The sequence below is a fragment of the Ambystoma mexicanum genome, chromosome 4q (assembly GCF_040938575.1).
Source record: "Ambystoma mexicanum isolate Mex_15411 chromosome 4q, UKY_AmexF1_1, whole genome shotgun sequence".
Classification (NCBI taxonomy): Eukaryota; Metazoa; Chordata; class Amphibia; order Caudata; family Ambystomatidae; genus Ambystoma; species Ambystoma mexicanum.
Genome location: NC_090928.1, coordinates 836,307,406 through 836,334,487, shown reverse-complemented (window position 1 = coordinate 836,334,487; position 27,082 = coordinate 836,307,406). Strand labels below are relative to the sequence as shown.

General features: G+C 46.9%; 1 protein-coding gene across 4 annotated transcripts in view; it reads right to left on the bottom strand.

Moving 5' to 3' along the window:
• The window catches only part of LHCGR (luteinizing hormone/choriogonadotropin receptor), a 1,835,933-nt gene that overhangs the window by 1,460,802 nt on the left and 348,049 nt on the right, over positions 1-27,082 (bottom strand). The window lies entirely within an intron of this gene.

Genomic DNA, 27,082 nt, shown 5'->3' with positions numbered 1-27,082 from the left:
TATGATAGCAACCTCGTCTGTTTCCTCCAACCTCCCATTACTGTTTTTTCCTCCCCACCATCCCTCCAGCACTATCTGAAATGTCGCCAGGCCTAGTATGATAGTCGCTTGTTTTGTTCCTCCCCTCCCTTTCTGCACCCCTCTCCCTCACCTTTTGTTTTCCTCCAGCTCTACCAGAAATGTCATCAGGCCTAGTACGGTAGTCACTTGTCTGTTTCCATTTCCTTCCCAGTCTCCCCCTCCCTTCCTTATCTATGTCTTAGCTCTTGCACTATCTGAAATGTCGTTAGGCCGAGTACGATAGTTAATTTCACATCCTTAATGTTCATGGCCTGTAAGAATGTGGTTGTATTTTCCCTTGTTCCCTCCCTTGCCTTGAAGCGCTTTGAAACACATTATGTATAGGTGCTATATAAATAAACAATCATATCATATCATACAATAGTTACAGTACAAGATTATTACAGTATTTACAGTACATATATACAAGATATGAGTACATCACATCACAAATGAGGAGGAGAGATAGTCTAAGTACAGGTTTCAGGAAAATCATGATAGTTACGTGCAGAAATCCTAGCTCTAGTGCAGGGGAGCAGTTTGATGGGCGTCATTAGTCCAGAGCCAGCTTTTCATGTTACATCTGAATCAAAGGGTCGACTACAAAGGGTCAAATGGTCAAAGGATCGACACCAAAGGACCGAAAACAAAAGGATTGCATTTTTTTTTTAAATTAGATTTTTTGGGGGGGTTTTCGTTTATGTAAAAAAGTGGTTATTACCACAAAAAACAGGGGTAGGGGGGACCCTCCCCCCAAAAAAATTTTTTTTAAAAAAAAAACATTTCGATCCTTTTGTTTTCGGGCCTTTAGTGTCGACCCTTTGACCATTCAACCCTTTGGTTGTCGATCCTTTGACCTACAACCATCTGAATCTCGAGTTGGGCTGATCAGCTCTCAGTGCAGTGGGGAGTGCATTCCAGGCACAGGCAGCTCTGGCAGGGAAGCTAGCTCCACCCGCTTTTGTTAGTCTGAATCTATGTATTTATAGTGAGAGATGGTTGGAGGCTCTGGTGTGGTGACTGGAGGATTTTCTGGTCAGTCTAGCAGAGATGTATGGGGGCGCAGTATTGTTCAGTCCTTTATGGGTGAGAGATACTGTCTTGAGGAGAATTCTGTCACTAATTTGTAACCAGTGGTGGTCTTTTCTGATATCAGAGACATGCTGTCTACGGGGTATGTCCAAGGCTGCTCTGAGAGCATTGTTCTGCAATATTTGTATTTTGTTTATGACAGATTTGTCGGCCCCTGCATATAGGGCGTTGCAATAGTCCAAATTCGACATTATTAGAGCATTAGCTAGTGTGATACAGTTGGCTTTGGAAAGTTAGGGTCTACAGGCCCTGATCAATTTACAGGTGTAGGCTGTGGAAAAGGCCAATGAGTTGACTTGTCTTTTAAGAGATAGTGTGGAATCAAGGTAGAAACCCAGTGTTTTTACCTCGGTTACCAGCTTGATTACATTACCATCTATGTTAAAGGCAGTGTAACTGGGGCTAAGTTTTTTAAGGTTAGAGTCGGAACCCAGGATCAGTATCTCTGTTTTGTCATCATTCAGGCAGAGGCCGTGAGAGGCCATCCATGCCTGAATGATGAGGTAAATCTTATTTACTAGAGCTGTGTCTTCGCCAAAGTTGCCAGATAGTGGTATGAGGATCTGCGTGTCGTCCGCAAAATTAGTATAAGTTACCCCCAATCTGTCAAGATTGTCGAAGAGTGGCTTAGTGAAGATGTTGTACATTGTTGGGGAGACACATGAACCTTATGGGACGCCACAGGTGATTTGTATCTGGTCAGCTGATGCTAAAGGGGAAAACACTCTCATCGTACGGTTGGCTAGGAAGGATTGTACCCAGGCTATAGCTTCACTTGAGAAATAGGCGGCAGACGCTAAATGCTTGCATAACACTGCATGGTCCACTAGGTCGAAGGCCGCCGATAGGTCGAGGAGGAGGAGCATAGCTGTTTTACCTTTATCCTTCAACTCGTCGATTTGTGTCTTGAGGTCAATTAGGGCCGTTTCAGTACCGTGTTGTGGTCTGAATCCAAATTGGCGTGATCCTAGAAGTTGGTTCGTCTCCAGATAATTTTGTATCTGGAGGTAGGCTACTCTATCAATGATTTTGAGGAGGAACGGGACTGTAGTAATGGGCCTATAGTTAGTTGGGATAGCCAGGTCAAGGGTCTGTTTTTTAAGAAGAGGCAGTACCCAGGATTCTTTAAGATTGGTAGGCATTGTGCTTGAATTAAAGGAGGCATTAATTAGCTTAGAGATGAAGGGTGCTAAATCTCTAGTTGCGTCCTTAATAACTTGTGCCGGGCAACTGTCGCCCTGGAAGTTCGATGGTTTCAGAGATGATATAACCTTTTCAGTATCCAGTATGGATATATTGGTAAACCTGAATGGTTTGCAGCTACTTGTTGTATCTGTGCTTGGTATATCTGACAGAGGGGTGGTATGTGTTCTTGTGGAACTCAAGGAGGCTTTCTTTTTAGCAATTTTGGACTGTAGAGTTACTATTTTATTTCCTAGGGCATTTTGGATGCTAGTGCACCATTGTTTGTCCTTAGGGACGTTATCTGTGGGAGCAATCAGATTTTCCATTTCCCAGAGGATGGAGAAGAGTTCTTTGGAGTTAGAGTTAGCTTTGCTGATTCTCTATTTAAATGTGTTTTTTTTTGGTTTGGATTATTTCTTTCTTGTATTTGTTCGCAAGATTAGCAAGTAGAGTTTTATTCTCAGCTGAAGGTGAGTGCCTCCAGATTGCTTGGAGTTTACGTTTTTGGATCCGTAGTTCGTTGAGATGGGGGGTGAACCATGAATTGAGGTGTGATTCTTGTTTACTTTTACTTAGTTTGACTGGGGCAATAGTATCCAAGGCTTTGGACATGGTATTGTTGAATGTCTCGACTAGTCTGTTTGGGTCAGAGTTGTTAGCGCTAGCAGTGAGAGCTGGTAGGAGGAGAGGGAGTAGTTTTTCAGCGGTAATTTCTTTTTTACTTCTGGTTAGCAGGGGTGGTACTATTTCATGAGTGACTGGTTATAGAGGCTCTATAGTGGATGAGAAACAAATGAGGTGGTGGTCTGTCCAGGTTTGTGGGGTAATATTAGAGATGGTAGTGGCACAGTTCAGGTTGGCTATCCAGTCTATTGTGCGTCCTTTTATATGTGTGGGATCTAAGACTTTTTGGGTAAGGCCATGTTCGACTAAAATCGATTGGATAGATTGGGCCTCTATGTCCTCAGTCGCCTAGTAATAGGAGCTGGGTGGAATCTTTGATATTGTTAGTGAGGAGGCTGGAGAGGTCTTCCACAAAGTTGCCTAGGGGGCCTGGTGGCCTGTACACAAGGAGGATAGTTAGTGTACTATTATTAGAGATGGGTAGTTTAGCTGATAGTATTTCACCAGATTTGATTGCTGGAGGTGTGGTGAGTCTTAACGCTAACTTAGTTTTAGCAATAATAGCCAGGCCGCCTCCTCTAGAGTTGGGCCGATCGACTCTGCATATATTGTAGTTGTCTGGTATGGCAATCATCAGTGCGGGACCTGCAGCATCGTGGAGCCAGGTCTCGGAGACAGCCAGAAAGTCTAGGTTATCCATAGCGAGTATGTCAGCGATTTCCATATTATGTGCTATGAGGGACCTCGCATTAATAAGGGCTCCTGAGATGGTGGGAGTTGTGTTTCTTTCTTGGATAGGTCTTAGTTTGGGGTGCTTAGGTCTCTTTTGGTTGTGAAGAGAGTGGGCCTGCGTTTTTGGAAGTCTTTCAACGACTGTGGCAGATGGGTTGGGGTCAGTGGTAGTTAAAGTAGGTGTGGAGACTGATGGTCTGGTTCTTTTGTTTTTAAGATCGTAAAGTCATGGCAACCTAGCTCTGAGTCGAGTGTTTCTCTCCTGCAAGTTACAGGGTCTAGAGATAGTGTGGGCCATTATAGTGGTGATTATTAGAGTAGCCCAGAGTAGGGAGCAGAGTGTGTATATAAGGTGAGTCTTGGTGGTGCGCATGTTAAGTTATTATGTAGTCACATCTGCATTATGTAGGAAGGTGCGTAGGTTCAACAAAGACAGTTCACCTAAGTTTGACAATCCCCGTAATGGCTAAAATGAATACATACAGATGAGAGAGAGCACCTAAGTTTGACAATCTCCGTAATGGCTAAAATGCATACATACAGCTGAGAGAGGGCACCTAAGTTTGACAATCCCCATAATGGCTAAAATGCATACAACACTGCTGGCATCACCAAGTGTGCAGGGAGATAAAAAATAAAGAGCACTGCGTGTGTGACATTGCTTTTATCAATAAAGAAGTGCTGCATGTTATTCAAATTAAACTTCATGTAAAGTATGTTGCCAAGCAATAACTCCAGTCATGTTTGAAGGTGCTCCATGTTATTTAAAGTAAAGCCCATGCAAAGGATATTGGGTTAAATTGTTCTGTCATGTCCACGGGGCTGCACAAATAAGTGATCCTGTTACATCCTGTTACAAAAGTTGGTCATTGTGGCATCACGGCCGATTGTGCAGTTCTGTGTTCGTTAAACCTTCCAAGATGGCCGTTGGCCTTTCTTGTTATTCTTTGAGCACCGGGTCAGTTGTTACACGTGCAGACCCGACGTTGCCGGCTGGTCAGGTGACCGAATATAAGGGATCGAGAGTATTGGTTCAGTGCATCGCTACTCCTAGTCCAGACGCTTTGTAAGTGATCACCATCTAGGGATCTCTACTGTGTTTGCCTCCTATCTGCTTTCTAACCTCTTTTATGTTGTGGGCTTCAGAATTGACTGATCCAGACTTCGGAGAATCCCTGACTCCTCCCTCCGAGATTCTTCCATGTTTCTCTTCGGAACGTTCTCTCCGACTCGTCCTAGCATTTCGCTTATGACCTTCTCACAGGGATCCTTATTCAACAACTACACAGTTACTCTCATATGGTACGAAACATTCTTCCCTAGGATTCCACTCTAGCTCCTGTCTCTATTAGACTAACCATTTCACCCCTTGTTTAGGATCAATCATCCTTTCTTGCAGCCATCAGAGTTACAGGAAGTAGAGAGTCTAACTGATCTGCCTTAAATACATTGGAAGCTGATCTTAGGTGGGTGGCATTCTTTCTGGGATACCATTCAGCTCATTTACCCAAAACTCTTCTTACCTGTCCTTTCTTATTCACAGAGCACGTTCCCTGCAGAAATCGTAACTCTGGTACAAAGGCAAGTGACTGCAGGATTCTCGCTCCCGAAGACTAGACGACCTCTGACTGTCCTCGCCGCTGCACAGGGTTTTCTTCCCATAGAGGGTTTCCCTGGTAGTGCTCTCCTAGTTATTTTACCCAGGGAGAGGGGGCAGAGCCTGCAGGGGTATTCTCATATTTGTCTCTAAATTTCTACTGTCTTCCCGGTCACGGCTGCTTGTCCAGGTTAGTGAAATCCATCATATACAAACTTGAATTGGTGTTGATTCAGATTTTTATCGACAAATTTGTCGAAAAAGGTTTATGAAATATTCTATAGACCTGTGTTTCTAAGTACCAGGATGGAAAAGAACCCAAGAAGGTGAACTGTATATGTTGTTGAGTTAAAAGAGTCTGTGATCTGAGTTATCTTACCAACCAGTGTTTTCAATGTGTGTGAAAAGTGAATTGTCAGGATTTGGGCCATGTAGTGAGGTGGCATGTCTTGTGATTTGTGCAAATATGAATGTTCCTATTTATTAATAAATATATATTCTTTCTACACACTGGCCTGATTCTTCGCTTATCTGTAGAAAAGGGGTGAGGGCGGATAGTGGTGTGAAATAACTCAGGGGTCGGGCTAATGAAATTATCCGATAATTTGAGGTATTGGTGTGGTCCTCTTGACTGGGGAGGGAAAGTATTCTCTGCATTGATTGTTGCCACTAAATATCTCCAGCATGGTCCAGTAATTGGAACTGCACTTCGGTCACTTACAGCCCTGAAATTCATCATGTAGAAGGTTGCGTATAGCCTAGTAATTTACCTAGCATTAGGCCACTTATGGATCTGCAATCTGAGAACCATTTTGTTCACCTATGAACCTGTAATTTACTTTTCATTAGGTCACCTATGACCCTGTTATTTATCTTGCATTGGGTTGCTAATAGTATTTAAATTTACCTTGCATTAGGGCACTTATAGTCTTGTAACTGGTTTATTTTTTGTCATCTATAGTGATGTAATTTACCTTGCATAAGGTTGCTTATGACCTTGCAATTTAGCATTAGTTACCTCACCCACATTATTTCCATGTCAGGAAGTGAACCTTCAGAAATATCTGCCTCTACGACCACTAGGAAACTCCATTAGCAGATACGTATCAACATAATAAAACCGCACTGACAACTTTAATATCTTCTACAATGACAACTCCCACATTCGGGATGTATTCATTAAGACATTCTTCTTAAGCTACTCCTTAGTGGTTATACAATAAGGAGGAATAATCACCATGGAAGATCCAATCACACAGACTGACAAACCCACTGTCAATGTGTACACAAATGGCACAATCCTGATGCAGGTGAAACTGCTAACGTTTCGTGAACTACTACTCTTTGTCTGTACTAACCAACAACTCTCCTAGGATTGCTTATACAGGGGAAAATAGCAACCCAATCTCCCCAGTGGATAAAATGGGGAATCGCATGGGGCTATACAAAAAATGCCTGGAAATAGCAAACCAAACAATATCTGTTCAGGGCAACCAACATCCTATTCCCTGTCCACAGGCTTCCATACAAAACTAACAGACCATTTAATAAAAGCAAGTCTAAGGGGTACAAATATCACAAGGAGATACAGGAAACAGTAAAGCGGAGGACAGGAATCATCAACACTAGACCAGCTAATACAAATGTAGCTAAGGTACACAACCTTATCCTGGAACACAAACATGATGCTCCATCAATTTCACTACCGTACGGAATACCTTACTACCCCATGGGTACAAAATAATGCCAGGAAACAGAGACAATAAAACCAGACATGAAGTTGCCACCATTCTACTAGATAAAATAATGTGTAGCCAAGTCCCCAATAAACATTGTCCATCCTTCAAAACCGAAGTTATTAAAAACACTATACTAACTCCCAATACAGATATATTGTAGTAACAGCATTATTGATTGTCATGGAGAAATATTATCTTCATGGAGCACTGGTTAAAATATCTTAGCAACCTCCAAAAGAAAAAAAGATAATTTTGATCCTAGGTGATCTAAACATTAGGCTAGAGAACAAATCAAACACAACTTCACAGGGATTCCTGAATAACATCCAACCCACACACAAAAGCTATCAGACCATGGATATTATGTTCTCTCTCTAAACATCTCGATCACACTCCTTGTCACAACAGAACAATTGTGGACAGACCCCACCTGATCACAAGGGAAATCACTGCAACCTCCAACCACCAGTGAATGACCAAAGGATCAGCAAAAAACAAACAAAATGTCTGTGGAGACCTCTAAGTTCCCCTCCAATCATTTCATCTGAGGGGTGGGATGGGTGTCCCTAATACCATCTTCCAAGCCATTTTGATAGAATTAGGAAAATACCCACAGACATACTAGCCCCACCATGCTCGAAAGATCCTAAGCCTGAGAGAAAAGTGGCCAATACAGTGTATAACCCTAGTTTGTAAAGCATGCAGCTAAAAAGTAAGGGGATGTCTCGTCCAAGAATAAAGAAAAATAGATTTTCTGCCTTAGGCATTTTGGGGGATACAAAATAGCAATGAAGAGAACTCAACAAAAATACAATGGAAATAGAATTGTGTCAGCACAAAAAAAATAAAATAAAACTAAATAATTATTTGAACTCTCTAAAGAGCTATCCAAGCTTCTCGCACAAATCAATGCTGAATTAAGCCCACTCCCATTACATGCTTGGAATCTTTTCTTCATGAAGTAATTATAGTGGTTCAAAGATGCAATGTTACCCTTAAGAACCCTTAGCTCTGGGCTTGCACAAGGCTCCTTTCTATCTACTTACTGGTCTACGTAATATTTACATCACTCTGTTTCAGACCTAATCAACAGCTTTACGGAATCATTCCAGATCTATGTGGACACTATTTAACTCATATTTTAAGGTGATCTTAACACTGACGATTAATAAGATTTCAAACTGCCTCTCAACCACCGGTTGGTGGATGTTAGGCAATAAAATCTGTTTAATTACTATTAGTAACCCGGCGAGAGACAATCTGAATGCAACAAGCATTCTGATTGGCTCTCGCCAGGTCCCTACCCGGCTGGGAATCCCTCAGTTGGAATTCCACAGCCTTTGTCCCCGGCGGGGGGCGTGGCAACCCCTTAGCCAATGAGGAGGCTCAAAGCGGGGCCATCCCCGCTCTGAGCCTCCCCGCGGTTGAGAGGCTGCCTTCGCCCCCTGCCAGGGACTCGGGTAAGTCTTTTTTTTTTACATTCCCTTCCCTCCCTCCCACCGGCCCCCCCCAACTTATCTTCTTGGTCCTGCGTCCCTGGCGGGGGACGAGGGAAGCCTCCAGCCGTGTGGAGACTCGGAGCTGGGGACGCAGGTATGTTTTTTTTTTTTTCCCTCTTCCCCCGTCCCAATCCCGCCCTCCCAATCCCACTTACCTTCTTTTTGATCCTTTTTCTGGAGCGGAAGCGCTGGGAACACTTGTGTTCCCAGCACGTCCGCTCCCGATGGCCGCCATGGAAAGGGAAAACGGACTCCGTTTTCCCTTTCCATGGCGGGGCCCATTTTCTTTCTTTTTTTTTCTCCCGAAACGCTGCAGCATTTCAGGACAAAAAAAAAAGCTTTTAGTGCCCCGGTCACGCAATTTTTGCAGGCCGGGGTACTAATAGCAATAGAACCATCGCGTCGGGGGGTATTACCGACTCTGGTAATGCCCCGGGGCCGACGCTCGGGTTCTATTGCTTAATTATAACCATTGTTGTAGATTTGGGCCTGAACCCACAGATTGACTTACTGTTCACTATATGAAATGCACTAGGGTCCCAACCTCATCCCTCCCAATCAGTAAAGAAATTAACAATCACTTTTGCTTCTAAACTCAGCTTCAATGAACAAGTGTCCACCTTCAATTAATAAAATTTTAAAAAACCCTACCATTCCTAAATACGAATCAGAAAGGTGAATTAGCCCAGCCACTTCTCTGAAGCAAACAACAGTACTGCAACATTCTACACCTGGGCCTACCTAGATACCTGCCGATGCCACTTAAAAAAGCCCACAATGCGACCTTAAGAAATGTGAACACATTTCACTAACCTTTAAAGAAAAAAAACAAGACTCTCAGTTTAACACACAAAAGTGCCCAAGCTTCAGACGACATGATTAGTGGTTTCAAACTTTACAAGCCGAGCAGATCACCAAGGTCTTCCTGAGATAAAACATTGTGCAGACAAAAGATCTTCCATCCCACAAGAACACAGACTAGATTAATGTACCAAAGAGACATTTTAAAATAGAATACTTGACAAACATGTAGCAAGCTCCAGGCAATGAAGGTTTAATGCACCCATAATCCCAAAATACATACTGAACACCCAGCACTTGCAAGCACCGTGGAAGTTACCCTGCTGACATTAAAGTAATGATTGTACAGTGGGTGTATTTTATTCTTAATCTCCTTCCTAAAGGATCATTTTTGTATCCAATCTATTCTTAGTTACTGTTAACGACCAGTACACGCAGCATCAATGCCTCATATGCCTACACTTCCCGTCTTCCTGCACAAGTCAGACTTTCTTCTAAGTCTCGTGATGTAAATTGCCCTGAAGTGCACCATCATTGTGCGTGGCTCATTCTTCTTACAAATCACACATAATCAAATAAATGTACACGACCGTCTAGATGTGTCATGGTTATGCTATGTAAAGGCACAAATGCGTGCCTACAGCCTGCATTGCCTCAAATCAGGAAGGTAATACAAAAATACGCACTACATGTTATAGATTTACTCTTTTTCATTGTAGCATTAAATGACATTGATGGCAAAAAACAGGCAGAGAGATAAGCTTTCCCCCTGTTTTTGTTAACCATTTGCTCTATGTTCATCAGGATACCACTGACAGAGTAGGAGCATTGAGCAGGAAATGCACTCTTTGTGCATGTCCCCTGTTCAGGGAGGGAAGCCAACAGCATCTCTTCCCAATCAAATTTGGATGTGCTGGCTGACATATAGGGTGTCTAGACTTAAGCGTGTTCACTGATCAGTATTGAAAAGGGCATGGGAATATGGGAACTTCCAGATGTAGTTTCCAGGGTATCAATACCTCACTTAAAATGTGGCCCGTCCAGTGAAGTTCCTTAAGTAAAAGGGCAGGTCCACACATGGTTCCATCTCTAAAATGAGGTATGGAGGGTATGGAGGGGAGAGAGATTGATTACCATACTACAAATGGAGACAGAATTGTGTGACGTGTCACAACGGGTTCGTTTTTCACTTACCTCTGAGATTGAAGAAAGGAAGCCGGTGCATGTACTGCAAATGCCTGGCCGCTGAAGTGTGATTTTTAAAACCTTGGTACTGTAAGAAGTAGAAATCGGAGGATTTCTTTGTTCTTGAGGGTTGGTATCTCTTGAAATAAGTTTGAATGGAGGAGGGTGTAAAATGGTAGGGATTTCCCACTGAATGACAGAATGCATGTTCCTTTACTCACTCGCAGGCCTCACAGGACTCCATTTCCCAAGATGCGCCCAAACCTATTTATTGTGCAAGCCCTCAGGGGAATGCATGTCTACAGTACCTTCTGGATAACTCTATCCACTAGCCATGGTGAATGTGCGTGGCTCATTCAGGAAGGAGTGCTCCACGGGAAAGTTTACAAAGCAACTTAATCACTTTGGCATAACAACAGGGAGCGTCCAACAACTGACCGCCCCTTGCCTTCCCACCCATATAGGTGCGTTAATGGAAGAAAATAAACCCAACTATCATTAAAACTGTGCACTGAACGAACTGGCATCGTCTGACTGCCTTTGGTCTAGCTCTGTGTAACGTGTTTATTCTTTTTTCATGTGCATTCCCACTGGAAGAGAAGTAATCAATCTTCATCTAGAATTAATAATAATGGGAGGAGCTAAGCTCTGAAATGTTCCCATGTCAGGCTGGGAGGCTGACCTGCCTGTTTTCTCTTTTGTATTCTGGTATGTGTAGCTTTCTGTATTCCATTTTAAATGCATGACTATTAGATAATGCATGGGAAAACAGCAGGTCCGACAATGTGTGCTCTGGAGTACATCGGTTAAAGTAATTAGGTTGCTTAATTTATACCATGGAGATCAAAGCCCCATTCCTAATATTCCCCACATGCTCTAATTATGTTATCCTGGGAAAATCATATAACCTCCTTCCATGTATATTGCAGTATCTACATGAACAAAACTAAGCACCAGAATAAATCACTGCAGTAGAAATACAAACCTGCATATGTTCTTGTTTGGCAATATTTGGAAACCAAATCATGATAATTTGCTCTGTGGAAGGCCAATCACCGAAGGTTATCATTTTGATGATGTGACTGTTTTGATTTATCACATTTCAAAAAGTCACAAACTTGCCTTTGCATTTGGGCTTAGCTCTCCACTAGAACTCCATCAGTCAGTTGTAATCTATCCAGTCCTGTTTTTTCTTCATAGCCTAATTGCGATTTCTGTTTTTGGTACTTGTAGTTTTATACCCCTACTTCATCACACATTTGACACCAGAATTATATAATGCAGAACAAAAAGGACTCAATGGGTTAGCCATACTTGAAACAGGGTCATTTAAGATATTTGAGCTTGTCATGGGTACCTGAGGGCCTAAATTGTACTGTGTTGGGGATTTATTTTTTGGCTGCCATTTTCTTTGGCTGACATTATTGAACTAGAATCCCAGATAATTGGAAAAAGAAATCTATAATTGCCAGGTTAAAAAAACAATGCATGTTAACCAACTCGCACCTACTCTTTGACAACCTGAGAAATGTGTTCCAATTCTGGAAGGTTCCGGCATAAAACAATAGAGAAATCAAATCAATCTGTGAAATCAAGGAACTACAAATGTGCACTCACCGTGAAAAGAACCTGTGTCAATTTCTAAATGTCCACACATTTCCAGAAAATAAGAAATGGCTTGTTCCTGTTTGATATCGAAATCTAGCTAAATATAAAAATCACTTAGATATTTTTCCGTAATCAGGTGATGCAATTTATTAGTTGCCCTCTCCTGTCCACTTGGCAAAGTGCACCTCTGTGTGCCCTTCCAATTCAACAACAGCCATCATAATAACTAACAGAATGAGCACGGTTTGATGCAGTCACCTTCACCTTCCAATATCACAAACATTTGGAATAATTTCAAGTTACTTCTTTCCAACCCCACTTCTATTCACATAGGGCACGGCGGTTCAAGTGTCAATGAACAGTTAATTAACGGCTCAACATTTCAGTCTCCAAAGAGCTAAACACTGTAGGACAAATGCCTCCTCACGAGCTAAAATTGAATGTAGATGCTGTAATTATGCTACAACGCGATCTTATGGACACTCTACGATGGAACAGGGTTGACAATTACGCATCTACAAAGATACTTCATAGAGGCCTGTGTAATCGATGTAACTTAGATACTATTCTTATACCGTGCATGCCTCTCATTCCATCTGATACAAGTATACCTTTCAAATTCACAAGACAGTTACCTCTAACTTTAGCCTTTTCAATGACCATTAATAAATGACAGGGATTTATGCCCCCTTCCTGGAAGCGATCAGCGGTGACCATTAATACGTCACAGGGACCTACGCCAACTTCCTGGAAGCGATCAATTGTAATCCCAATATTTAAGAAGGGGGACAGAAGTGACCCTGTGAATTACCAACCATTAGTACCCGGCACGCGCGGCTGAACAGGAATACTGTGTGGTGATTGGCTCATTTGCGAGCCATACCACACGGTATTCCCATCCACGCCGTGCGTGCCGGCTACTCCTGGCGAGGGGCGTGGCAACCCCTCAGACAATGAGGAGGCTCAAAACGGGGCAATCCCTGCTCCGAGCCTCCCCATGGCTGGAGGCTTCCTTCGTCCCCCGCCTGGAACTCAGGTAAGATTTTTTTTTCCCCCAAGCCTTTCCTCCCTCCTCCTTCCCCACCCCACTTACCTTCTATCCCATGGTCTCCGGCGGGGGATGATGGAAACCTCCAGCCATGTGGAGACTCGGAGCGGGGCCATCCCCGCTCCAAGCCTCCACACGGCTGGATGCTTCCATCCCCCCGCCGGTGACCGCGGTACGTTTTTTTTTTCTTCCTCCCCATCCCCTCCCTTCCACCCTCCCGACCCCACTTACCTTCTTTTTTTTCTGGTCTTGAAAGCGAACGCGCTGGGAACATTTCTGTTCGCAGCGCGTCCGCTCCCGATGGCCGCCATGGAAAGGGAAAATGAACTACGTTTTCCCTTTCTATGGCGGCGGGCATTTTTTTGACGTTTTTTTTTTTTTCTGTTCCGAAACATGTTTCAGAACAGAAAAAAATGCCATTAGCACCCCGATCCAATTGGCTGGGGTACTAATGGCAATAAGACCCTCGGCAGCGGGCCAATACCGCCGCAGGTAATGCCCGGGGGCTTCGTTAAGGGCCTCACTATGCTCAGGCCTATAAATACGGCCCAGGGCATTACCTGGGGCAGTATTGGCCCACCGCCTCGGTTCTTATTGCCACAATATTGACCTCTAAGATATGATAGAGTGGCGTATGTTATGCCGGGAATGGCTAGTAAATGTATAAGGCTCCTCATTGAGCTACTTTCAAAGGTTAACTTAAAGGGATATTACAGTTGGCAGTGGGGGCCAAATAGTTGAGCTTGCCAATCAATTAAAATGAAACTATTTACTGTCATCATCAGGTAAGGTAGCTTACAAAAATACAGCAATTAAATTAAACATTATAAAATAGAGGCGTGCTGTTTTTGATTTTATGTGGATTCAGACTGGTGAATGGAGACCTAAATAACCTGATAGTTTATTTACTCAAGCAATCACCTCCAGACCAGACATATACCGCCCTAGTATTATAAGTAGCATGTTGTACATTTTAAAATAAATGATTTGCTTTTTAGAACCTGTGCAGTGTTGCCTTTCTGTTTGTGTAAGATTTGCTGGAATAACCATCCCAAGTTGTTGTGGGGTAAAATATAGCCCCTGAATGTCAGAAATAAATAGGCAAGGTGAGTATTTAATAGTGAAGCTGACTGGTGCTATCCATTGGAAAATGCAGGCCAGTCCCAAAACACTTCTTTTTCTGACTTAAGGACAAGTGACATTGAAAGAAATGGGCTTAGTTACACTCTATAAAAATGGACAAGTCTGCAAGTGGAGAAAGGCCTACTTGGAGCATTGTGATACTCATGTTATTTCCACTGTTATATTAAAGAAATACATTACACATGGCCAGTTTAAATCTGCGGCAGAAAACCTGGGAGGAAAAGAAATAGTTGTGCAATTGGAAGCTAAAAAGGAGGAATGATACATGACATTTAAGAAATAAAATGAAGGACTGAGTGCATTCATCGGGAAGAAAGGGACATAAAGCCTTTCATGTAAAATGACAGCATGAACAAAGGAGGGCCTATTTCATTTGGGGTAGATTTGAATACTGTTTTCTAATGTAACTATGGACTATCTGTGTGGCGAAACTGAACTTATTTCTGTTTATAAAGTATGTAAAGAAAAATGACATTTATGGACATCAGGCATAAATGTAATCTGAAAAGCAATGTGTTAAACACACAGTGCCAATGGGAATTGTTATTCCTTTAAGAATATGCAGTTAACTGGCTGCTGTTGTTTTCCTCCACTAAGCTGCTGGGTATCTGGAATTGTGACTCTGACTTTTGGGGGCTATGTTCACCAAGGCAACCGGCCTGTAAGCTCAGTAATAATATAGAGAAATACAAAGCTAGAAATCGAATTTGTGGAGAATTGCTGATAACACAATCAACAGACACTACCTTTAAGGTCAGGTTGCCCATTCAAAGTCCATTTAGTTCTGAACAAATACACTTTGAAATCTGAACTCCAGGCCAATTGGGCCTGGCCCCAACAAGAAGAATGCAATACAGCAAAGATGTCCTGACAGGAAAACCAGAAAGAATTACTACAGCAAAATGGATCACTAAATTTAGAACTTAATGCAAGCAGCCTACAAAGTTCATTTACAGGTATATCTCCTACATTTTTAGGGAGCACTTAGGACTGTATGTGATATAGCTAAACGATAAAGAATGACGTTTTCTGTTAAAAAAATTACAGAATAGTCCTGAGTGCTCCCTAAAACGTTGACTGCTTGCATTAAGTTCCAAATTTAGTGATCCATATCGCTGTAGTAATACTTTCTGGTTTTCCTGTCAGGACATCTTTCTTGTATTGCATGTATGTTTACCTGGTCCTTGACAGACGTGCACCCCACCAAGAAGAATGTCTGGTTGTCAATTAGTTGCTGATAACATCTCTTGCAGAAGTAACCTCTGGGTCTGGCGCGCACTAGAAATAAATAAACAAACAAACAACCTTGAGGTCAAGCTTCTCATAAACTGTACATAACCCCTTAAGTGCCACCGACCCGGCTCTTCGATTGGCAAGCGCTCCAGGTTGCTCGTCGGTTTAGGCACTCTGTTTTGCTCGATCCCTGTAACGCAGGGATCGAGCAAAGATGTAATCCAACCCCCGGGCTATGTGAGGGGGAGGTCCCCCCTCACTGGCAGGGGGCTGGATTACCTTCAGTTTCACGTCAGCGTGCGTAACGCACATCGGCGTGAAACTGAAAGTAAATACCCCTCAGCAGACGTTTTCGGCTACTACAGGGAAGAGAGAAGGTAAGAGACATTCTTGCTCCGCCTCGATCTCCAGCTGTATTTCAAGCCGGAGATCGTGGCAGGTATCGTTGGAAAGGGGAGATCCTCCCCTTTCCAACGATACCCATTGTGTGGCATTGCTGCCCGCGGATCGGGCGCAGGGCGTGCAATCCGCGGGCAGCAATGCCACCGGATCAATACAGACCCGTTTCTGATGCGGGGGAGGCTGCTTACCTAGTAAGCACCCTAAATTGGCAGCAAATGATGTACTGCAACGGGGGGTGGTCCTCACCCCCACCCACCCCAAATGGAGGGCCCCACCCCATGCAACCCACCCTGGGGGCAGATATCTGCTCCTAGGAAGGGGCATCTGACCCCTGGGAGGGATGCATGAGGTGGGGCCTCCCCTATCTGATGCCAGGGAGAGTTGCATGAGGTGGGGCCCTCCATTTGGGGTGGGGTTGGGATGAGGGCCACCCCCCGTTGCAGTACATCATTCGCTGCCAATTTAGGGTGCCCCTCAGCCCCCGTAAAATGCAGCCTACAATTTTGTATTATTTTTTTTTTGTTTACCCAAGTTCGCTTGGTGCAGATGGCCACATTAGTGTGCCAATCTGCCCCCAGGATGCCCAAACCCTACTGCCCCATCTATTGGGGGTCCTGCCCCCCTTATGTGGTGGCCCTCTCCCTCCCACCCCAAATGGCTGGGGGGGACACCTCATGCAGCCCTCCCTGAGCCTTCTAGGAAGGGCTGCATGATGTGCCCCCCCTCCGTTCGGTGTGGGTGAGGAGAAGGCCACCACAAATGGTGGGACAGGCCCCCCAATAGATGGGGCAGTAGGGTTTGGGCACCCTGGAGGCAGATTGGCACACTAATGTGGCCATCTGCGCCAAGCGAAGTTGGGTAAACAAAGAAAATAATACAAAATTGTAGGATGCTTTTTAGGGGGGGCTGAGGGGCACCCTACATTGCCGGCAAATGTTCTACTGTAACGGGGGATGGCTCTCCCCCCACCACCCCAAATGGAGGGCCCCACCTCATGCATCCCTCCCTGGGGTCAGATGCCCCTTCCTAGGAGCAGATATCTGTCCCCAGGGAGGGTTGCATGAGGTAGGTGAGTGCCACCCCCCGTTGCAGTATAACATTCGCTGCCAATTTAGGGGGGCCCTCAGCCCCCCCTAAAAAGCAGCCTATGATTTTGTATTATTTTCTTTGTTTACCCAACTTCGCTTGGCGCAGATGGGCACATTAGTGTGCCAATCTGCCACCAGGGTGCCCAAACCCTACTGCCCCATGCATTGGGGGGCCTGTCCCACCATTTTTGGGGGCCCTCTCCCCCCACCCCAAATGGAGGGGGGTGTACCTCACGCAGCCGTTTGCAGGAGGCCCAGGGAGGCCTGCATGAGGTGCCCCTGCCACCCATTTGGGGTGAGGGGGGAGAGGGCCCCCAAAAATGGTGGGACATGCCCCCCAGTGGGTGGGGCAGTAAGGTTTGGGAACCCCGGGGCCAGATTGGCACACCAATGTGCCCCTCTGCACCAAGGCAAGTTTCGTAAACAAAGACAAAAATGGAAAATGGTGGAACGCTTTTTAGGGGGGCTGTGGGGCACCCCAAAGGGTCTGGGAAGTTTCTAATGGGATGGGGCATTGACCCCCTCCTCCCCCAGCTGCAATGGAGCGGGTGCCATGTCATGCAGCCCTCACTGGGACCAGATATCTGCTCCTAGGAACGGACGCCTGAGCCCAGGGAAGAGTGCAGGACAGCCCCCCCCATTATCTGCCCCTGGGGAGAGCTACATGAGATGGGCCGCCCCTCCAATTTGACCATGTGTGGGTTCCCACGACATTTCCCTGTGTCCACTCACTGAAACACGTCGCCAAACAACAGATGTCATACCTTCCTGCGTTCCCACAGATGTCCCGACGAAAAAGGTACCTCACATGTGTGGGTGCACCTACCGGGTGCGCAAAAGGAAAAGGGTAACCCGCTGGTAACCCCAAGCCTTTCGCCACAGCACAATTTGTTCATGTGGGCAACCTACAGATTTGGGCCTAGGGTGTCGAAGCCAGCAAGGAAAACAGGGAACCCCATGCATTTCCCAAAAGAGGACACCCGTGGGTATGCGCAGAGGTCTGACTTGCGCGAAGCGGCCCAGAATGTATTACCCAGAACCCCAGACAAAGTGAACATTGTGTTTTTTCCCCACCAAATATCACACTTTGTCGGGGATTGTGGCTAATAAAAACTAGGGCAATTGGCGCAAGGCAGACCTCTGTGTATTCCCACGGGTGTCCTCTTTTGGAAAATGCATGGGGTTCCCGTTTTCCTGGCTGGCTTCGACACCCTAGGCCCAAATCTGTAGGTTGCCCACATGAACAAAATGGGCAGTGGTGAAAGGCTTGGGGTTACCAGTGGGTTACCCTTTTCCTTTTGCGCCCCCGGTAGGTGCACACACACATGTGAGGTACCGTTTTCATCGGGACACCTGCGGGAACGCGAGAATGTAGGCCATATGTTGTTGGCGGTGTGTTTCGGTGAGTGGCCAGAGCGAAATGTCTGAGAATTGTCTGCATTTCCAGCCAATTTCAGAGACATTTCCCTGTGTCCACTCACCGAAACACATTGCCAACAACAGATGTCATACCTTCTCGCATTCCCACAGGTGTCCCAACAAAAAAGGTACCTCACATGTGTGGGTGCACTTACCGGGGGCGCAAAAGGAAAGGGGTAACCCGCTGGTAACCCCAAGCCTTTCGCCACAGCACAATTTGTTCATGTGGGCAACCTACAGATTTGGGCCCAGGGTGTCGAAGCCAGCAAGGAAAACAGGGAACCCCATGCATTTCCCAAAAGAGGACATTCGTGCGAATGCACCGAGGCCTGATTTGCGCAAAGCGACCCAGAATTTATTACCCAGAACCACAAAGTGAACATTGTGTTTTTTCCCCACCAAATATCACACTTTGTCGGGGATTGTGGCTAATGAAAACTGGGGCAATTTGCGCAAGGCAGACCTCTGTGGATTCCCACGGGTGTCCTCTTTTGGAAAATGCATGGGGTTCCCTGTTTTCCTTGCTAGCTTCGACACCCTAGGGCCAAATCTGTAGGTTGCCCACATGAACAAAATGTGCAGTGGCGAAAGGCTTGGGGTTACTAGTGGGTTACCCTTTTCCTTTTGTGCCCCCGGTAGGTGTACCCACACATGTGAGGTACCGTTTTCATCGGGACACCTCTGGGAACGCGAGAAGGTAGGCCATGTGTTGTTGGCGGTGTGTTTCGGTGAGTGGCCAGAGCAAAATGTCTGAGAATTGTCTTCATTTCCAGCCAATTTCAGAGACATTTCCCTGTGTCCACTCACCGAAACACGTCGCCAACAACAGATGTCATACCTTCTCGCGTTCCCGCAGGTGTCCCGACAAAAAAAGGTACCTCACATGTGTGGGTGCCCCTACCGGGGGCGCAAAAGGAAAAGGGTAACCCGCTGGTAACCCCAAGCCTTTCGCCACAGCACAATTTGTTCATGTGGGCAACCTACAGATTTGGGCCTAGGGTGTCGAAGCCAGCAATGAAAACAGGGAACCCCATGCATTTCCCTAAAGAGGACACCCGTGCGAATGCACCGAGGTCTGACTTGCGCGAAGCGGCCCAGAATTTATTACCCAGAACCACAAAGTGAACATTGTGTTTTTTCCCCACCAATTATCACACTTTGTCGGGGATTGTGGCTAATAAAAACTGGGGCAATTTGCGCAAGGCAGACCTCTGTGGATTCCCACGGGTGTCCTCTTTTGGAAAATGCATGGGGTTCCCTGTTTTCCTTGCTGGCTTCGACACCCCAGGCCCAAATCTGTAGGTTGCCTACATGAATAAAATGGGCAGTGGTGAAAGGCTTGGGGTTACCAGTGGGTTACCCTTTTCCTTTTGCGCCCCCGGTAGGTGAACCCACACATGTGAGGTACCGTTTTCATCGGGACACCGGTGGGAACGCGGGACAGTAGGCCATGTGTTGTTGGGGGCGTGTTTCAATGGGTGAGCCGAGCGAAATGTGCAGAAAATGCGTATATTTTCCCACATTTTGGACTTTGCAGGGGTGTCTGGGTAATAAATTCTGGGGCGATTTGTGCAAATCATACCTCTGCGGATTCCCACGGGTGTCCTCTTTTTGGAAATGCATGGGGTTCCCTGTTTTCTTTGCTGGCTTGGACACCCGAGGCCCATATCTGTATGTTGTGCCGGTCGGCAGAGAGTCTGAAATTCCGGTCTGAAAACAGGCTTGGTATTTCTTGTGTTTTAGGCTTTCCCATGGCGGCCAGGTAGGTGCACCCACACATGTGAGGTACCGTTTTCATCGGGACATCTGTGGGAACGCGGGACAGTAGGCCATGTGTTGTTGGGGATGTGTTTCAATGGGTGAGCCGATCGAAATGTGCGGAAAATGCGTTTTATTCCCCACATTTCGGACTTTGCAGGGGTGTCAGAGTAATAAATGAGTAATAAATTCTGGGGCGATGTGCGCAAATCATACCTCTGCGGATTCCCATGGGTGTCTTCTTTTCGGAAATCCATGGAGTTCCCTGTTTTCTTTGATGGCTTGGACACCCGAGGCCCATATCTGTCTGTTGTGCAGGTCGGTAGAGAGTCTGAAATTCCAGTCTGAAAACAGGCTTGGGGTTACTTGTGTTTTAGGCTTTCCCCATGGCGGCCAGGTAGGTGCACCCACACATGCGAGGTACCATTTTCATCGGGACACCTGTGGGAACACGGGACGGTAGGCCATGGGCTTTTGGGGGCGTGTTTCGATGGGTGAGCCGAGCGAAATATTAGGAAAATGCGTTTTTTTTCCCACATTTCAGAATTTGCGAGGGAGTCTGGGTAATCAATTCTGGGGCGATTTGGGCATATCATACCTCTGTGGATTCCCACAGGTGTCCTCTTTTGGGAAATGCATGGGGTTCCCTGTTTTCCTTGGTGGCTTGGACAACCGAGGCCCATATCTGTATGTTGTGCCGGTCGGCACAGCGTCTCAAATTCCAGTCTGAAAACAGACTTGGGGTTACTTGTGTTTTAGGCTTTCCCCTTGGCGGCCAGGTAGGTGCACCCACACATGTGAGGTACCGTTTTCATCGGGACTCTTGTGGGAACGTGGGACAGTAGGCCATGGTTTGTTGGGGGCGTGTTTCGATGTGTGAGCCGAGCGAAATGTGCGGAAAATGCCTTTTTTCCCACACATTTCGGACTTTGCGGGGGTGTCTAGGTGATAAATTCTGGGGCGATTTGGGCATATCATACCTCTGCGGATTCCCCACGGGTGTCTTCTTTTCGGAAATGCATGGGGTTCCCTGTTTTCCTTGGTGGCTTGGACACCCGAGGCCCATATCTGTCTGTTGTGCAGGTCGGCAGAGAGTCTGAAATTCCGGTCTGAAAACAGGCTTGGGGTTACTTGTGTTTTAGGCTTTCCCCATGGCGGCCAGGTAGGTGCACCCACACATGCGAGGTACCATTTTCATCGGGACATCTGTGGGAACGCGGGACAGTAGGCCATTTGTTGTTGGGGACTTGTTTCAATGGGTGAGCCGATCGAAATGTGCGGCAAATGTGTTTTTTTTCCCACATTTCGGACTTTGCGGGGGTGTCTGGGTAATAATTTCTTGGGCGATTTGGGCATATCATACCTCTGCCGATTGCCACAGGTGTCCTCTTTTCGGAAATGCATGGGGTTCCCTGTTTTCCCAGGTGGCTTGGACACCCGAGGCCCATATCTGTATGTTGTGCCGGTCGGCAGAGCGTCTCAAATTCCGGTCTGAAAACAGACTTGGGGTTACTTGTGTTTTACCCTTTCCCCTTGGCGGCCAGGTAGGTACACCCACACATGTAAGGTACCGTTTTCATCGGGACTCCTGTGGGAACGTGGGACGGTAGGCCATGTGTTGTTGGGGGCGTGTTTCGATGTGTGAGCCGAGCAAAATGTGCGGAAAATGCGTTTTTTTTCCCACATTTCAGAATTTGCGAGGGTGTCTAGGTGATAAATTCTGGGGCGATTTGGTCATATCATACCTCTGCGGATTCCCCACGGGTGTCTTCTTTTCAGAAATGCATGGGGTTCCCTGTTTTCCTTGGTGGCTTGGACACCCGAGGCCCATATCTGTCTGTTGTGCAGGTCGGCAGAGAGTCTGAAATTCCGGTCTGAAAACAGGCTTGGGGTTACTTGTGTTTTAGGCTTTCCCCATGGCGGCCAGATAGGTGCACACACATTTTGAGGTACCGTTTTCATCGGGACACCTGTGGGAACGCGGGACAGTAGGCCATGTGTTGTTGGGGGCGTGTTTCGATGGGTGAGCCGAGCGAAATGTGCGGAAAATGCATTTTTTTCCCCACATTTTGGACTTTGCGGGGGTGTCTGGGTAATAAATTCTGGGGCGATTTGGGCATATCATACCTCTGCAGATTCCCACAGGTTTTCTCTTTTCAGAAATGCATGGGGTTCCCTGTTTTCCCTGGTGGCTTGGACACCCGAGGCCCATATCTGTATGTTGTGCCTGTAGGCAGAGCGTCTCAAATTCCGGTCTGAAAACAGACTTGGGGTTACTTGTGTTTTAGGCTTTCCCCAGGCTTCCAGGTAGGTTCAACCCACACATGTGAGGTACCGTTTTCATTGGGACACCTGTGGAAATGTGGGACGGTAGGCCATTCGTTGTTGGGGGCGTGTTTCGATGGGTGAGCCGTGCGAAATGTGCAGAAAATGTGTTTTTTTCCCCACATTTCGGACTTTGCAGGGGTATCTAGGTGATAAATTCTGGGGAGATTTGGGCATATCATACCTCTGTGGATTCCCACGGGTGTCCTCTTTTCGGAAATGCATGGGGTTCCCTGTTTTCCCTGGTGGCTTGGACACCCGAGGCCCATATCTGTATGTTGTGCCGGTCGGCAGAGCGTCTCAAATTCCGGTCTGAAAACAGACTTGGGGTTACTTGTGTTTTATGCTTTCCCCTTGGCGGCCAGGTGGGTGCACCCACACATGTGAGGTACCGTTTTCATCGGGACACCTGTGGGAACGCGGCACAGTAGGCCATGGGTTTTTGGGGGCGTGTTTCGATGGGTGAGCCGAGCAAAATATTAGGAAAATGCGTTTTTTTTCTCACATTTCAGAATTTGCAAGGGAGTCTGGGTAATACATTCTGGGGCGATTTGGGCATATCATACCTCTGCGGACTCCCACGGGTGTCCTCTTTTCGGAAATGCATGGGGTTCCCTGTTTTCCCTGGTGGCTTGGACACCCGAGGCCTATATCTGTACGTTGTGCCGGTCGGCAGAGCGTCTCAATTTCCGGTCTGAAAATAGACTTGGGGTTACTTGTGTTTTAGGCTTTCCCCTTGGCAGCCAGGTAGGTGCACCCACACATGTGAGGTACCGTTTTGATCGGGACACGTGTGGGAACGCGGGACGGTAGGCCATGGTTTGTTGGGGGCGTGTTTCTATGGGTGAACCGAGTGAAATGTGTGGAAAATGTGTTTTTTTTCCCACATTCCGGACTTTGCGGGGGTGTCTGGGTAATACATTCTGGGGCAATTTGGGCATATCATACCTCTGTGGATTCCCACAGGTGTCCTCTTTTGGGAAATGCATGGGGTTCCCTGTTTTCCCAGGTGGCTTGGACACCCGAGGCCCATATCTGTATGTTGTGCCGGTCGGCAGAGCGTCTCAAATTCCGGTCTGCAAACAGACTTGGGGTTACTTGTGTTTTAGGCTTTCCCCTTGGCGGCCATTTAGGTGCACACACACGTGAGGTAACGTTTTCATAGGGACTTCTGTGGGAACGTGGGACGGTAGGCCATGTGTTGTAGGGGGCATGTTTTGATGTGTGAGCCGAGCGAAATGTGTGGAAAATGCCTTTTTTTCCACACATTTCGGACTTTGTAGGGGTGTCTAGGTGATAAATTCTGGGGCGATTTGGGCATATCATACCTCTGCGGATTCCCCACGGGTGTCTTCTTTTCGGAAATGCATGGGGTTCCCTGTTTTCCTTGGTGGCTTGGACACCCGAGGCCCATATCTGTCTGTTGCGCAGGTCGGCAGAGAGTCTGAAATTCCGGTCTGAAAACAGGCTTGGGGTTACTTGTGTTTTAGGCTTTCCCCATGGCGGCCAGGTAGGTGCACACACACATGTGAGGTACCGTTTTCATCGGGACACCTGTGGGAACGCGGGACAGTAGGCCATGTGTTGTTGGGGGCGTGTTTCGATGGGTGAGCCGAGCGAAATGTGCGGAAAATGCGTTTTTTTCCCCACATTTTGGACTTTGCGGGGGTGTCTGGGTAATAAATTCTGGGGCGATTTGGGCATATCATACCCATGTGGATTCCCACGGGTTTTCTCTTTTCGGAAATGCATGGGGTTCCCTATTTTCCCTGGTGGCTTGGACACCCGAGGCCCATATCTGTATGTTGTGCCGGTCGGCAGAGCGTCTCAAATTCCGGTCTGAAAACAGACTTGGGGTTACTTGTGTTTTAGGCTTTCCCCAGGTGACCAGGTAGGTGCACACACACATGTGAGGTACCGTTTTCATTGGGACACCTGTGGAAATGTGGGACGGTAGGCCATTCGTTGTTGGGGGTGTGTTTCGATGGGTGAGCCGAGCGAAATGTGCGGAAAATGCGTTTTTTTCCCCACATTTCAGACTTTGCGGGGGTGTCTAGGTGATAAATTCTGGGGCGATTTGGGCATATCATACCTCTGTGGATTCCCACGGGTGTCCTCTTTTCGGAAATGCATGGGGTTCCCTGTTTTCCCCGGTGGCTTGGACACCCGAGGCCCATATCTGTATGTTGTGCCGGTCGGCATAGCGTCTCAAATTCCGGTCTGAAAACAGACTTGGGGTTACTTGTGTTTTAGGCTTTCCCCTTGGCGGCCAGGTAGGTGCACCCACACATTTGAGGTACCGTTTTCAACGGGACACCTGTGGGAACGCGGGACGGTAGGTTATGTGTTGTTGGGGGTGTGTTTCGATGGGTGAGCCGAGCGAAATGTGTGGAAAATGCGTTTCTTTTCCCACATTTCGGACTTTGCGGGGGTATCTGGGTAATAATTTCTAGGGCGATTTGGGCATATCATACCTCTGCAGATTGCCACGGTTGTCCTCTTTTTGGAAATGCATGGGGTTCCCTGTTTTCCCTGGTGGCTTGGACACCCGAGGCCCATATCTGTATGTTGTGCCGGTCGGCAGAGCGTCTCAAATTCCGGTCTAAAAACAGACTTGGGGTTACTTGTGTTTTAGGCTTTCCCCATGGCGGCCAGGTAGGTGCACACACATTGTGAGGTACCGTTTTCATCGGGACACCTGTGGGAACGCGGGACAGTAGGCCATGTGTTGTTGGGGGCGTGTTTCGATGGGTGAGACGAGCGAAATGTGCGAAAAATGCATTTTTTTCCCCACATTTTGGACTTTGCGGGGGTGTCTGGGTAATAAATTCTGGGGCGATTTGGGCATATCATACCTCTGCAGATTCCCACAGGTTTTCTCTTTTCAGAAATGCATGGGGTTCCCTGTTTTCCCTGGTGGCTTGGACACCCGAGGCCCATATCTGTATGTTGTGCCGGTCGGCAGAGCGTCTCAAATTCCGGTCTGAAAACAGACTTGGGGTTACTTGTGTTTTATGCTTTCCCCTTGGCGGCCAGGTGGGTGCACCCACACACGTGAGGTAACGTTTTCATAGGGACTTCTGTGGGAACGTGGGACGGTAGGCCATGTGTTGTTGGGGGCATGTTTTGATGTGTGAGCCGAGCGAAATGTGTGGAAAATGCCTTTTTTTCCACACATTTCGGACTTTGTAGGGGTGTCTAGGTGATAAATTCTGGGGCGATTTGGGCATATCATACCTCTGCGGATTCCCCACGGGTGTCTTCTTTTCGGAAATGCATGGGGTTCCCTGTTTTCCTTGGTGGCTTGGACACCCGAGGCCCATATCTGTCTGTTGTGCAGGTCGGCAGAGAGTCTGAAATTCCGGTCTGAAAACAGGCTTGGGGTTACTTGTGTTTTAGGCTTTCCCCATGGCGGCCAGGTAGGTGCACACACACATGTGAGGTACCGTTTTCATCGGGACACCTGTGGGAACGCGGGACAGTAGGCCATGTGTTGTTGGGGGCGTGTTTCGATGGGTGAGCCGAGCGAAATGTGCGGAAAATGCGTTTTTTTCCCCACATTTTGGACTTTGCGGGGGTGTCTGGGTAATAAATTCTGGGGCGATTTGGGCATATCATACCCATGTGGATTCCCACGGGTTTTCTCTTTTCGGAAATGCATGGGGTTCCCTATTTTCCCTGGTGGCTTGGACACCCGAGGCCCATATCTGTATGTTGTGCCGGTCGGCAGAGCGTCTCAAATTCCGGTCTGAAAACAGACTTGGGGTTACTTGTGTTTTAGGCTTTCCCCAGGTGACCAGGTAGGTGCACACACACATGTGAGGTACCGTTTTCATTGGGACACCTGTGGAAATGTGGGACGGTAGGCCATTCGTTGTTGGGGGTGTGTTTCGATGGGTGAGCCGAGCGAAATGTGCGGAAAATGCATTTTTTTCCCCACATTTCAGACTTTGCGGGGGTGTCTAGGTGATAAATTCTGGGGCGATTTGGGCATATCATACCTCTGTGGATTCCCACGGGTGTCCTCTTTTCGGAAATGCATGGGGTTCCCTGTTTTCCCCGGTGGCTTGGACACCCGAGGCCCATATCTGTATGTTGTGCCGGTCGGCATAGCGTCTCAAATTCCGGTCTGAAAACAGACTTGGGGTTACTTGTGTTTTAGGCTTTCCCCTTGGCGGCCAGGTAGGTGCACCCACACATTTGAGGTACCGTTTTCAACGGGACACCTGTGGGAACGCGGGACGGTAGGTTATGTGTTGTTGGGGGTGTGTTTCGATGGGTGAGCCGAGCGAAATGTGTGGAAAATGCATTTCTTTTCCCACATTTCGGACTTTGCGGGGGTATCTGGGTAATAATTTCTAGGGCGATTTGGGCATATCATACCTCTGCAGATTGCCACGGTTGTCCTCTTTTTGGAAATGCATGGGGTTCCCTGTTTTCCCTGGTGGCTTGGACACCCGAGGCCCATATCTGTATGTTGTGCCGGTCGGCAGAGCGTCTCAAATTCCGGTCTAAAAACAGACTTGGGGTTACTTGTGTTTTAG